The sequence below is a fragment of the Siphateles boraxobius genome, unplaced genomic scaffold (assembly GCF_051911475.1).
Source record: "Siphateles boraxobius isolate OS27281-9 unplaced genomic scaffold, OSU_SipBor_1 8, whole genome shotgun sequence".
In the NCBI taxonomy this organism is placed as follows: Eukaryota; Metazoa; Chordata; class Actinopteri; order Cypriniformes; family Leuciscidae; genus Siphateles; species Siphateles boraxobius.
In genome coordinates, this window is record NW_027509208.1 from 32947844 (window position 1) to 32960284 (window position 12441).

Genomic DNA, 12441 nt, shown 5'->3' on the forward strand with positions numbered 1-12441 from the left:
ACAGAGGACGTTTGGCAGCTTGTAACAAAGTACCACAATAGGTTGGGCCAGAGATTGAGCGTGGCTAAAAGAATTGGCTGTTTTGTCCAAGACTGGAACTGGGTAGTCGTCAAACCATCCACACTTTCCCAGTTCACAACTTCGAGTCTTGTGTCAGCAGTGTGAATGTAAGTTTTACCAAGCACAAAAGGGTAGTGATGGGAGAAACAAAGCTTTGAACCGATTGTTTCGCAACATTATTCACTGTTTCCAAGCGTTCGGAACGCAACACACTGGTCAGAACAGTGAAAATGCAACAAAAAAAAAAAGACTCAGGCCAAACATTCAAAAAACACCTTTTACAAACCTATTGCAAACGCTTTCTTGAAAGTAAAATCTTTCAAATGCAATTAGCTAAACATAATCAAGTGAGTCTTGAACGGCAGGTTGACTTTAACAGCGCCTTCCACTGTAAAGCCTGAGCTTATGCAAGGTGTTTGGTCGTGATAAAGAAGAAGACTAATCGAACCCCGGTCTTCCGCGTGACAGGCGGAGATACTGTCCACTATACTAACGAGGACTGGTCATCCCAATTGCTTCTCTGGGCGGTACGGTACTGTTGTCTATGCTCAACCGTTGAGACGTCACTTAATACTGGATATGCTTTCCATTAATGGAGTTATTATTATTTAAGCCTTTTATTTTGGCCAAGGAGCTCACCCTGTCCTATGGAGGTATCCATCCGCAATCTAAGGAGATGAAGGGTTTGTTCATTTAGCATCCAGGAAGTTCACAAAAATCTCATGCGAATACTACCACTGGTCTTCGACATACTATCGGATTCAGTGACATCCTCTTGGACAGGGTTTGCGGACATTTGGTGATGGGGCAGATTCTTTTTACATTTGCTCCTTCCTCTAATGGATATGGCTGTATTATTGTTTTTAAAAAAAAAGAAAATAAGCTGGATGGGAGGAGCCTGCACCAGACATTACCCTTGCTGAGCATGGTTGCATGTGCTTGGGACCACATTGTCCCAACGTCTCATGGGTACAGCTCGAGTTTCTCTTCATTCACGCATAAATCTTTCGCCTTTTACTAAAGATTTCCGTGGAGGGGAACATTTGCGAGTTTCTGATATTTTTGGATGCTCTGCTCACAGCAGAGCTACATGTGTTTGTTCAAGAACAGAGGACGTTTGGCAGCTTGTAACAAAGTACCACAATAGGCTGGGCCACAGATCGAGCGTGGCTAAAAGAATTGGCTGTTTTGTCCAAGACAGCGGTGTGAATGTAAGTTTTACCAAGCACAAAAGGGTAGTGATGGGAGAAACAAAGCTTTGAACTGATTGCTTCGCAAAATTGTTCACTGTTTCCAAGCGTTCGGAACGGAACACGCTGGTCAGAACAGTGAAAATCCCACAAAAAAAAAGACTCAGGCCAAACATTCAAAAAACACCTTTTACAAACCTATTGCAAACGCTTTCTTGAAAGTAAAATCTTTCAAATGCAATTAGCTAAAAATAATCAAGCGAGTCTTGAACGGCAGGTTGACTTTAACAGCACCTTCCACGGTAAAGCCCGAGCTTATGCAAGGTGTTTGGTCGTGATAAAGAAGAAGACTCCCCGTCGGGGAATCGAACCCCGGTCTTCCGCGTGACAGGCGGAGATACTGTCCACTATACTAACGAGGACTGGTCATCACAGTTGCTTCTCTGGGCGGTGTGTTACTGTTGTCTATGCTCAACCGTTGAGACGTCACTTAATACTGGATATGCTTTCCATTAATGGAGTTATTATTATTTAAACATTTTATTTTGGCCAAAGAGCTCACCCTGTCCTATGGAGGTATCCAAGAATTGTCTTGCTCACAGCAGAGCTACATGTGTTTGTTCAAGAACAGAGGACGTTTGGCAGCTTGTAACAAAGTACCACAATAGGTTGGGCCAGAGATTGAGAGTGGCTAAAAGAATTGGCTGTTTTGTCCAAGACTGGAACTGGGTAGTCGTCAAACCATCCACACTTTCCCAGTTCACAACTTCGAGTCTTGTGTCAGCAGTGTGAATGTAAGTTTTACCAAGCACAAAAGGGTAGTGATGGGAGAAACAAAGCTTTGAACCGATTGTTTCGCAACATTATTCACTGTTTCCAAGCGTTCGGAACGCAACACACTGGTCAGAACAGTGAAAATGTAACAAAAAAAAAAGACTCAGGCCAAACATTCAAAAAACACCTTTTACAAACCTATTGCAAACGCTTTCTTGAAAGTAAAATCTTTAAAAATCCAATTAGCTAAACATAATCAAGTGAGTCTTGAACGGCAGGTTGACTTTAACAGCGCCTTCCACGGTAAAGCCTGAGCTTATGCAAGGTGTTTGGCCGTGATAAAGAAGAAGACTAATCGAACCCCGGTCTTCCGCGTGACAGGCGGAGATACTGTCCACTATACTAACGAGGACTGGTCATCCCAATTGCTTCTCTGGGCGGTACGGTACTGTTGTCTATGCTCAACCGTTGAGACGTCAATTAATACTGGATATGCTTTCCATTAATGGAGTTATTATTATTTAAGCCTTTTATTTTGGCCAAGGAGCTCACCCTGTCCTATGGAGGTATCCACCCGCAATCCAAAGAGATGAAGGGTTTGTTCATTTAGCATCCAGGAAGTTCATAAAAATCTCATGCGAATACTACCACTGGTCTTCGACATACTATCGGATTCAGTGACATCCTCTTGGACAGGGTTTGCGGACATTTGGTGATGGGGCAGATTCTTTTTACATTTGCTCCTTCCTCTAATGGATATGGCTGTATTATTGTTTTTTTTTTTTAAAAGAAAATAAGCTGGATGGGAGGAGCCTGCACCAGACATTACCCTTGCTGAGCATGGTTGCATGTGCTTCGAACCACATTGTCCCAACGTCTCATGGGTACAGCTCGAGTTTCTCTTCATTCACGCATAAATCTTTCGCCTTTTACTAAAGATTTCCGTGGAGGGGAACATTTGCGAGTTTCTTATATTTTTGGATGCTCTGCTCGCAGCAGAGCTACATGTGTTTGTTCAAGAACAGAGGACGTTTGGCAGCTTGTAACAAAGTACCACAATAGGCTGGGCCAAAGATCGAGCGTGGCTAAAAGAATTGGCTGTTTTGTCCAAGACAGCGGTGTGAATGTAAGTTTTACCAAGCACCAAAGGGTAGTGATGGGAGAAACAAAGCTTTGAACTGATTGCTTCGCAAAATTATTCACTGTTTCCAAGCGTTCGGAACGGAACACGCTGGTCAGAACAGTGAAAATCCCACAAAAGAAAAAAGACTCAGGCCAAACATTCAAAAAACACCTTTTACAAACCTATTGCAAACGCTTTCTTGAAAGTAAAATCTTTCAAATGCAATTAGCTAAAAATAATCAAGCGAGTCTTGAACGGCAGGTTGACTTTAACAGCACCTTCCACGGTAAAGCCCGAGCTTATGCAAGGTGTTTGGTCGTGATAAAGAAGAAGACTCCCCGTCGGGGAATCGAACCCCGGTCTTCCGCGTGACAGGCGGAGATACTGTCCACAATACTAACGAGGACTGGTCATCACAGTTGCTTCTCTGGGCGGTGTGTTACTGTTGTCTATGCTCAACCGTTGAGACGTCACTTAATACTGGATATGCTTTCCATTAATGGAGTTATTATTATTTAAACATTTTATTTTGGCCAAAGAGCTCACCCTGTCCTATGGAGGTATCCAAGAATTGTCTTGCTCACAGCAGAGCTACATGTGTTTGTTCAAGAACAGAGGACGTTTGGCAGCTTGTAACAAAGTACCACAATAGGTTGGGCCAGAGATTGAGCGTGGCTAAAAGAATTGGCTGTTTTGTCCAAGACTGGAACTGGGTAGTCGTCAAACCATCCACACTTTCCCAGTTCACAACTTCGAGTCTTGTGTCAGCAGTGTGAATGTAAGTTTTACCAAGCACAAAAGGGTAGTGATGGGAGAAACAAAGCTTTGAACCGATTGTTTCGCAACATTATTCACTGTTTCCAAGCGTTCGGAACGCAACACACTGGTCAGAACAGTGAAAATGCAACAAAAAAAAAAAGACTCAGGCCAAACATTCAAAAAACACCTTTTACAAACCTATTGCAAACGCTTTCTTGAAAGTAAAATCTTTCAAATGCAATTAGCTAAACATAATCAAGTGAGTCTTGAACGGCAGGTTGACTTTAACAGCGCCTTCCACGGTAAAGCCTGAGCTTATGCAAGGTGTTTGGTCGTGATAAAGAAGAAGACTAATCGAACCCCGGTCTTCCACGTGACAGGCGGAGATACTGTCCATTATACTAACGAGGACTGGTCATCCCAATTGCTTCTCTGGGCGGTACGGTACTGTTGTCTATGCTCAACCGTTGAGACGTCACTTAATACTGGATATGCTTTCCATTAATGGAGTTATTATTATTTAAGCCTTTTATTTTGGCCAAGGAGCTCACCCTGTCCTATGGAGGTATCCACCCGCAATCCAAGGAGATGAAGGGTTTGTTCATTTAGCATCCAGGAAGTTCATAAAAATCTCATGCGAATACTACCACTGGTCTTCGACATACTATCGGATTCAGTGACATCCTCTTGGACAGGGTTTGCGGACATTTGGTGATGGGGCAGATTCTTTTAACATTTGCTCCTTCCTCTAATGGATATGGCTGTATTATTGTTTTTTTTTAAAGAAAATAAGCTGGATGGGAGGAGCCTGCACCAGACATTACCCTTGCTGAGCATGGTTGCATGTGCTTGGGACCAGATTGTCCCAACGTCTCATGGGTACAGCTCGAGTTTCTCTTCATTCACGCATAAATCTTTCGCCTTTTACTAAAGATTTCCGTGGAGGGGAACATTTGCGAGTTTCTGATATTTTTGGATGCTCTGCTCGCAGCAGAGCTACATGTGTTTGTTCAAGAACAGAGGACGTTTGGCAGCTTGTAACAAAGTACCACAATAGGCTGGGCCACAGATCGTGCGTGGCTAAAAGTATCCACCCGCAATCCAAGGAGATGAAGGGTTTGTTCATTTAGCATCCAGGAAGTTCATAAAAATCTCATGCGAATACTACCACTGGTCTTCGACATACTATCGGATTCAGTGACATCCTCTTGGACAGGGTTTGCGGACATTTGGTGATGGGGCAGATTCTTTTTACATTTGCTCCTTCCTCTAATGGATATGGCTGTATTATTGTTTTTTTTTTTTAAAAGAAAATAAGCTGGATGGGAGGAGCCTGCACCAGACATTACCCTTGCTGAGCATGGTTGCATGTGCTTGGGACCACATTGTCCCAACGTCTCATGGGTACAGCTCGAGTTTCTCTTCATTCACGCATAAATCTTTCGCCTTTTACTAAAGATTTCCGTGGAGGGGAACATTTGCGAGTTTCTGATATTTTTGGATGCTCTGCTCACAGCAGAGCTACATGTGTTTGTTCAAGAACAGAGGACGTTTGGCAGCTTGTAACAAAGTACCACAATAGGCTGGGCCACAGATCGTGCGTGGCTAAAAGTATCCACCCGCAATCCAAGGAGATGACGGGTTTGTTCATTTAGCATCCAGGAAGTTCATAAAAATCTCATGCGAATACTACCACTGGTCTTCGACATACTATCGGATTCAGTGACATCCTCTTGGACAGGGTTTGCGGACATTTGGTGATGGGGCAGATTCTTTTTACATTTGCTCCTTCCTCTAATGGATATGGCTGTATTATTGTTTTTGTTTTTTTAAAGAAAATAAGCTGGATGGGAGGAGCCTGCACCAGACATTACCCTTGCTGAGCATGGTTGCATGTGCTTGGGACCACATTGTCCCAACGTCTCATGGGTACAGCTCGAGTTTCTCTTCATTCACGCATAAATCTTTCGCCTTTTACTAAAGATTTCCGTGGAGGGGAACATTTGCGAGTTTCTGATATTTTTGGATGCTCTCCTCACAGCAGAGCTACATGTGTTTGTTCAAGAACAGAGGACGTTTGGCAGCTTGTAACAAAGTACCACAATAGGCTGGGCCACAGATCGTGCGTGGCTAAAAGTATCCACCCGCAATCCAAGGAGATGACGGGTTTGTTCATTTAGCATCCAGGAAGTTCATAAAAATCTCATGCGAATACTACCACTGGTCTTCGACATACTATCGGATTCAGTGACATCCTCTTGGACAGGGTTTGCGGACATTTGGTGATGGGGCAGATTCTTTTTACATTTGCTCCTTCCTCTAATGGATATGGCTGTATTATTAGGCTTGTTCGACTTGAACCGGCGCTGCACAGACCGATCGGTTGATGACATCAAAGTACCGCGAGAGCGATTAGAGAGCAGACGGCTCCTTATGCTTTTGAATCGCTCTCGCGGTACTTTGATGTCATCAACTGATCGGTCTGCGCAGCGCCGGTTCAAGTCGAACAAGCCTAATGTTTTTAAAAAAAAAGAAAATAAGCTGGATGGGAGGAGCCTGCACCAGACATTACCCTTGCATTGTAGCATGTGCTTGGGACCACATTGTCCATACGTCTCATGGGTACAGCTCGAGTTTCTCTTCATTCACGCATAAATCTTTCGCCTTTTACTAAAGATTTCCGTGGAGGGGAACATTTGCGAGTTTCTGATATTTTTGGATGCTCTGCTCACAGCAGAGCTACATGTGTTTGTTCAAGAACAGAGGACGTTTGGCAGCTTGTAACAAAGTACCACAATAGGCTGGGTCACAGATCGAGCGTGGCTAAAAGAATTGGCTGTTTTGTCCAAGCAAGCGGTGTGAATGTAAGTTTTACCAAGCACAAAAGGGTAGTGATGGGAGAAACAAAGCTTTGAACTGATTGCTTCGCAAAATTATTCACTGTTTCCAAGCGTTCGGAACGGAACACGCTGGTCAGAACAGTGAAAATCCCACACAAAAAAAAGACTCAGGCCAAACATTCAAAAAACACCTTCCACAAACCTATTGCAAACGCTTTCTTGAAAGTAAAATCTTTCAAATGCAATTAGCTAAAAATAATCAAGCGAGTCTTGAACGGCAGGTTGACTTTAACGGCACCTTCCACGGTAAAGCCCGAGCTTATGCAAGGTGTTTGGTCGTGATATAGAAGAAGACTGCCCGTCGAGGAATCGAACCCCGGTCTTCCGCGTGACAGGCGGAGATACTGTCCACTATACTAACGAGGACTGGTCATCACCGTTGCTTCTCTGGGCGGTGTGTTACTGTTGTCTATGCTCAACCGTTGAGACGTCACTTAATACTGGATATGCTTTCCAATAATGGAGTTATTATTATTTAAACATTTTATTTTGGCCAAAGAGCTCACCCTGTCCTATGGAGGTATCCAAGAATTGTCTTGCTCACAGCAGAGCTACATGTGTTTGTTCAAGAACAGAGGACGTTTGGCAGCTTGTAACAAAGTACCACAATAGGTTGGGCCAGAGATTGAGCGTGGCTAAAAGAATTGGCTGTTTTGTCCAAGACTGGAACTGGGTAGTCGTCAAACCATCCACACTTTCCCAGTTCACAACTTCGAGTCTTGTGTCAGCAGTGTGAATGTAAGTTTTACCAAGCACAAAAGGGTAGTGATGGGAGAAACAAAGCTTTGAACCGATTGTTTCGCAACATTATTCACTGTTTCCAAGCGTTCGGAACGCAACACACTGGTCAGAACAGTGAAAATGCAACAAAAAAAAAAGACTCAGGCCAAACATTCAAAAAACACCTTTTACAAACCTATTGCAAACGCTTTCTTGAAAGTAAAATCTTTCAAATGCAATTAGCTAAACATAATCAAGTGAGTCTTGAACGGCAGGTTGACTTTAACAGCGCCTTCCACTGTAAAGCCTGAGCTTATGCAAGGTGTTTGGTCGTGATAAAGAAGAAGACTAATCGAACCCCGGTCTTCCGCGTGACAGGCGGAGATACTGTCCACTATACTAACGAGGACTGGTCATCCCAATTGCTTCTCTGGGCGGTACGGTACTGTTGTCTATGCTCAACCGTTGAGACGTCACTTAATACTGGATATGCTTTCCATTAATGGAGTTATTATTATTTAAGCCTTTTATTTTGGCCAAGGAGCTCACCCTGTCCTATGGAGGTATCCATCCGCAATCTAAGGAGATGAAGGGTTTGTTCATTTAGCATCCAGGAAGTTCACAAAAATCTCATGCGAATACTACCACTGGTCTTCGACATACTATCGGATTCAGTGACATCCTCTTGGACAGGGTTTGCGGACATTTGGTGATGGGGCAGATTCTTTTTACATTTGCTCCTTCCTCTAATGGATATGGCTGTATTATTGTTTTTTAAAAAAAAGAAAATAAGCTGGATGGGAGGAGCCTGCACCAGACATTACCCTTGCTGAGCATGGTTGCATGTGCTTGGGACCACATTGTCCCAACGTCTCATGGGTACAGCTCGAGTTTCTCTTCATTCACGCATAAATCTTTCGCCTTTTACTAAAGATTTCCGTGGAGGGGAACATTTGCGAGTTTCTGATATTTTTGGATGCTCTGCTCACAGCAGAGCTACATGTGTTTGTTCAAGAACAGAGGACGTTTGGCAGCTTGTAACAAAGTACCACAATAGGCTGGGCCACAGATCGAGCGTGGCTAAAAGAATTGGCTGTTTTGTCCAAGACAGCGGTGTGAATGTAAGTTTTACCAAGCACAAAAGGGTAGTGATGGGAGAAACAAAGCTTTGAACTGATTGCTTCGCAAAATTGTTCACTGTTTCCAAGCGTTCGGAACGGAACACGCTGGTCAGAACAGTGAAAATCCCACAAAAAAAAAGACTCAGGCCAAACATTCAAAAAACACCTTTTACAAACCTATTGCAAACGCTTTCTTGAAAGTAAAATCTTTCAAATGCAATTAGCTAAAAATAATCAAGCGAGTCTTGAATGGCAGGTTGACTTTAACAGCACCTTCCACGGTAAAGCCCGAGCTTATGCAAGGTGTTTGGTCGTGATAAAGAAGAAGACTCCCCGTCGGGGAATCGAACCCCGGTCTTCCGCGTGACAGGCGGAGATACTGTCCACTATACTAACGAGGACTGGTCATCACAGTTGCTTCTCTGGGCGGTGTGTTACTGTTGTCTATGCTCAACCGTTGAGACGTCACTTAATACTGGATATGCTTTCCATTAATGGAGTTATTATTATTTAAACATTTTATTTTGGCCAAAGAGCTCACCCTGTCCTATGGAGGTATCCAAGAATTGTCTTGCTCACAGCAGAGCTACATGTGTTTGTTCAAGAACAGAGGACGTTTGGCAGCTTGTAACAAAGTACCACAATAGGTTGGGCCAGAGATTGAGAGTGGCTAAAAGAATTGGCTGTTTTGTCCAAGACTGGAACTGGGTAGTCGTCAAACCATCCACACTTTCCCAGTTCACAACTTCGAGTCTTGTGTCAGCAGTGTGAATGTAAGTTTTACCAAGCACAAAAGGGTAGTGATGGGAGAAACAAAGCTTTGAACCGATTGTTTCGCAACATTATTCACTGTTTCCAAGCGTTCGGAACGCAACACACTGGTCAGAACAGTGAAAATGTAACAAAAAAAAAAGACTCAGGCCAAACATTCAAAAAACACCTTTTACAAACCTATTGCAAACGCTTTCTTGAAAGTAAAATCTTTAAAAATCCAATTAGCTAAACATAATCAAGTGAGTCTTGAACGGCAGGTTGACTTTAACAGCGCCTTCCACGGTAAAGCCTGAGCTTATGCAAGGTGTTTGGCCGTGATAAAGAAGAAGACTAATCGAACCCCGGTCTTCCGCGTGACAGGCGGAGATACTGTCCACTATACTAACGAGGACTGGTCATCCTAATTGCTTCTCTGGGCGGTACGGTACTGTTGTCTATGCTCAACCGTTGAGACGTCAATTAATACTGGATATGCTTTCCATTAATGGAGTTATTATTATTTAAGCCTTTTATTTTGGCCAAGGAGCTCACCCTGTCCTATGGAGGTATCCACCCGCAATCCAAAGAGATGAAGGGTTTGTTCATTTAGCATCCAGGAAGTTCATAAAAATCTCATGCGAATACTACCACTGGTCTTCGACATACTATCGGATTCAGTGACATCCTCTTGGACAGGGTTTGCGGACATTTGGTGATGGGGCAGATTCTTTTTACATTTGCTCCTTCCTCTAATGGATATGGCTGTATTATTGTTTTTTTTTTTTAAAAGAAAATAAGCTGGATGGGAGGAGCCTGCACCAGACATTACCCTTGCTGAGCATGGTTGCATGTGCTTCGAACCACATTGTCCCAACGTCTCATGGGTACAGCTCGAGTTTCTCTTCATTCACGCATAAATCTTTCGCCTTTTACTAAAGATTTCCGTGGAGGGGAACATTTGCGAGTTTCTTATATTTTTGGATGCTCTGCTCGCAGCAGAGCTACATGTGTTTGTTCAAGAACAGAGGACGTTTGGCAGCTTGTAACAAAGTACCACAATAGGCTGGGCCAAAGATCGAGCGTGGCTAAAAGAATTGGCTGTTTTGTCCAAGACAGCGGTGTGAATGTAAGTTTTACCAAGCACCAAAGGGTAGTGATGGGAGAAACAAAGCTTTGAACTGATTGCTTCGCAAAATTATTCACTGTTTCCAAGCGTTCGGAACGGAACACGCTGGTCAGAACAGTGAAAATCCCACAAAAGAAAAAAGACTCAGGCCAAACATTCAAAAAACACCTTTTACAAACCTATTGCAAACGCTTTCTTGAAAGTAAAATCTTTCAAATGCAATTAGCTAAAAATAATCAAGCGAGTCTTGAACGGCAGGTTGACTTTAACAGCACCTTCCACGGTAAAGCCCGAGCTTATGCAAGGTGTTTGGTCGTGATAAAGAAGAAGACTCCCCGTCGGGGAATCGAACCCCGGTCTTCCGCGTGACAGGCGGAGATACTGTCCACAATACTAACGAGGACTGGTCATCACAGTTGCTTCTCTGGGCGGTGTGTTACTGTTGTCTATGCTCAACCGTTGAGACGTCACTTAATACTGGATATGCTTTCCATTAATGGAGTTATTATTATTTAAACATTTTATTTTGGCCAAAGAGCTCACCCTGTCCTATGGAGGTATCCAAGAATTGTCTTGCTCACAGCAGAGCTACATGTGTTTGTTCAAGAACAGAGGACGTTTGGCAGCTTGTAACAAAGTACCACAATAGGTTGGGCCAGAGATTGAGCGTGGCTAAAAGAATTGGCTGTTTTGTCCAAGACTGGAACTGGGTAGTCGTCAAACCATCCACACTTTCCCAGTTCACAACTTCGAGTCTTGTGTCAGCAGTGTGAATGTAAGTTTTACCAAGCACAAAAGGGTAGTGATGGGAGAAACAAAGCTTTGAACCGATTGTTTCGCAACATTATTCACTGTTTCCAAGCGTTCGGAACGCAACACACTGGTCAGAACAGTGAAAATGCAACAAAAAAAAAAAGACTCAGGCCAAACATTCAAAAAACACCTTTTACAAACCTATTGCAAACGCTTTCTTGAAAGTAAAATCTTTCAAATGCAATTAGCTAAACATAATCAAGTGAGTCTTGAACGGCAGGTTGACTTTAACAGCGCCTTCCACGGTAAAGCCTGAGCTTATGCAAGGTGTTTGGTCGTGATAAAGAAGAAGACTAATCGAACCCCGGTCTTCCACGTGACAGGCGGAGATACTGTCCATTATACTAACGAGGACTGGTCATCCCAATTGCTTCTCTGGGCGGTACGGTACTGTTGTCTATGCTCAACCGTTGAGACGTCACTTAATACTGGATATGCTTTCCATTAATGGAGTTATTATTATTTAAGCCTTTTATTTTGGCCAAGGAGCTCACCCTGTCCTATGGAGGTATCCACCCGCAATCCAAGGAGATGAAGGGTTTGTTCATTTAGCATCCAGGAAGTTCATAAAAATCTCATGCGAATACTACCACTGGTCTTCGACATACTATCGGATTCAGTGACATCCTCTTGGACAGGGTTTGCGGACATTTGGTGATGGGGCAGATTCTTTTAACATTTGCTCCTTCCTCTAATGGATATGGCTGTATTATTGTTTTTTTTTAAAGAAAATAAGCTGGATGGGAGGAGCCTGCACCAGACATTACCCTTGCTGAGCATGGTTGCATGTGCTTGGGACCAGATTGTCCCAACGTCTCATGGGTACAGCTCGAGTTTCTCTTCATTCACGCATAAATCTTTCGCCTTTTACTAAAGATTTCCGTGGAGGGGAACATTTGCGAGTTTCTGATATTTTTGGATGCTCTGCTCGCAGCAGAGCTACATGTGTTTGTTCAAGAACAGAGGACGTTTGGCAGCTTGTAACAAAGTACCACAATAGGCTGGGCCACAGATCGTGCGTGGCTAAAAGTATCCACCCGCAATCCAAGGAGATGAAGGGTTTGTTCATTTAGCATCCAGGAAGTTCATAAAAATCTCATGC

General features: G+C 43.4%; 11 non-coding genes across 11 annotated transcripts; 9 read left to right on the forward strand and 2 right to left on the reverse strand.

Annotated features, from left to right (window-relative positions):
- The first annotated feature begins 1033 nt into the window (after positions 1-1033).
- Positions 1034-1148, forward strand: LOC143730167 (U5 spliceosomal RNA). The gene has a single exon (XR_013200389.1). It is a non-coding gene; the product is annotated as a U5 spliceosomal RNA (small nuclear RNA).
- Positions 1149-1600: 452 nt separating this feature from the next.
- trnad-guc (transfer RNA aspartic acid (anticodon GUC)) lies at positions 1601-1672 on the reverse strand. Its single transcript has one exon. It is a non-coding gene; the product is annotated as a tRNA-Asp (tRNA).
- Positions 1673-2912: 1240 nt separating this feature from the next.
- LOC143730251 (U5 spliceosomal RNA) lies at positions 2913-3027 on the forward strand. Its single transcript, XR_013200466.1, has one exon. It is a non-coding gene; the product is annotated as a U5 spliceosomal RNA (small nuclear RNA).
- Positions 3028-4789: 1762 nt separating this feature from the next.
- Positions 4790-4904, forward strand: LOC143730273 (U5 spliceosomal RNA). Its single transcript, XR_013200485.1, has one exon. It is a non-coding gene; the product is annotated as a U5 spliceosomal RNA (small nuclear RNA).
- A 410-nt stretch (positions 4905-5314) lies between these two features.
- On the forward strand, positions 5315-5429 carry LOC143730169 (U5 spliceosomal RNA). The gene has a single exon (XR_013200391.1). It is a non-coding gene; the product is annotated as a U5 spliceosomal RNA (small nuclear RNA).
- Positions 5430-5839: 410 nt separating this feature from the next.
- On the forward strand, positions 5840-5954 carry LOC143730308 (U5 spliceosomal RNA). Its single transcript, XR_013200517.1, has one exon. It is a non-coding gene; the product is annotated as a U5 spliceosomal RNA (small nuclear RNA).
- Positions 5955-6532: 578 nt separating this feature from the next.
- Positions 6533-6647, forward strand: LOC143730170 (U5 spliceosomal RNA). The gene has a single exon (XR_013200392.1). It is a non-coding gene; the product is annotated as a U5 spliceosomal RNA (small nuclear RNA).
- A 1762-nt stretch (positions 6648-8409) lies between these two features.
- LOC143730171 (U5 spliceosomal RNA) lies at positions 8410-8524 on the forward strand. The gene has a single exon (XR_013200393.1). It is a non-coding gene; the product is annotated as a U5 spliceosomal RNA (small nuclear RNA).
- Positions 8525-8976: 452 nt separating this feature from the next.
- trnad-guc (transfer RNA aspartic acid (anticodon GUC)) lies at positions 8977-9048 on the reverse strand. Its single transcript has one exon. It is a non-coding gene; the product is annotated as a tRNA-Asp (tRNA).
- Positions 9049-10288: 1240 nt separating this feature from the next.
- LOC143730254 (U5 spliceosomal RNA) lies at positions 10289-10403 on the forward strand. Its single transcript, XR_013200468.1, has one exon. It is a non-coding gene; the product is annotated as a U5 spliceosomal RNA (small nuclear RNA).
- A 1762-nt stretch (positions 10404-12165) lies between these two features.
- LOC143730274 (U5 spliceosomal RNA) lies at positions 12166-12280 on the forward strand. The gene has a single exon (XR_013200486.1). It is a non-coding gene; the product is annotated as a U5 spliceosomal RNA (small nuclear RNA).
- Positions 12281-12441: the final 161 nt, after the last annotated feature.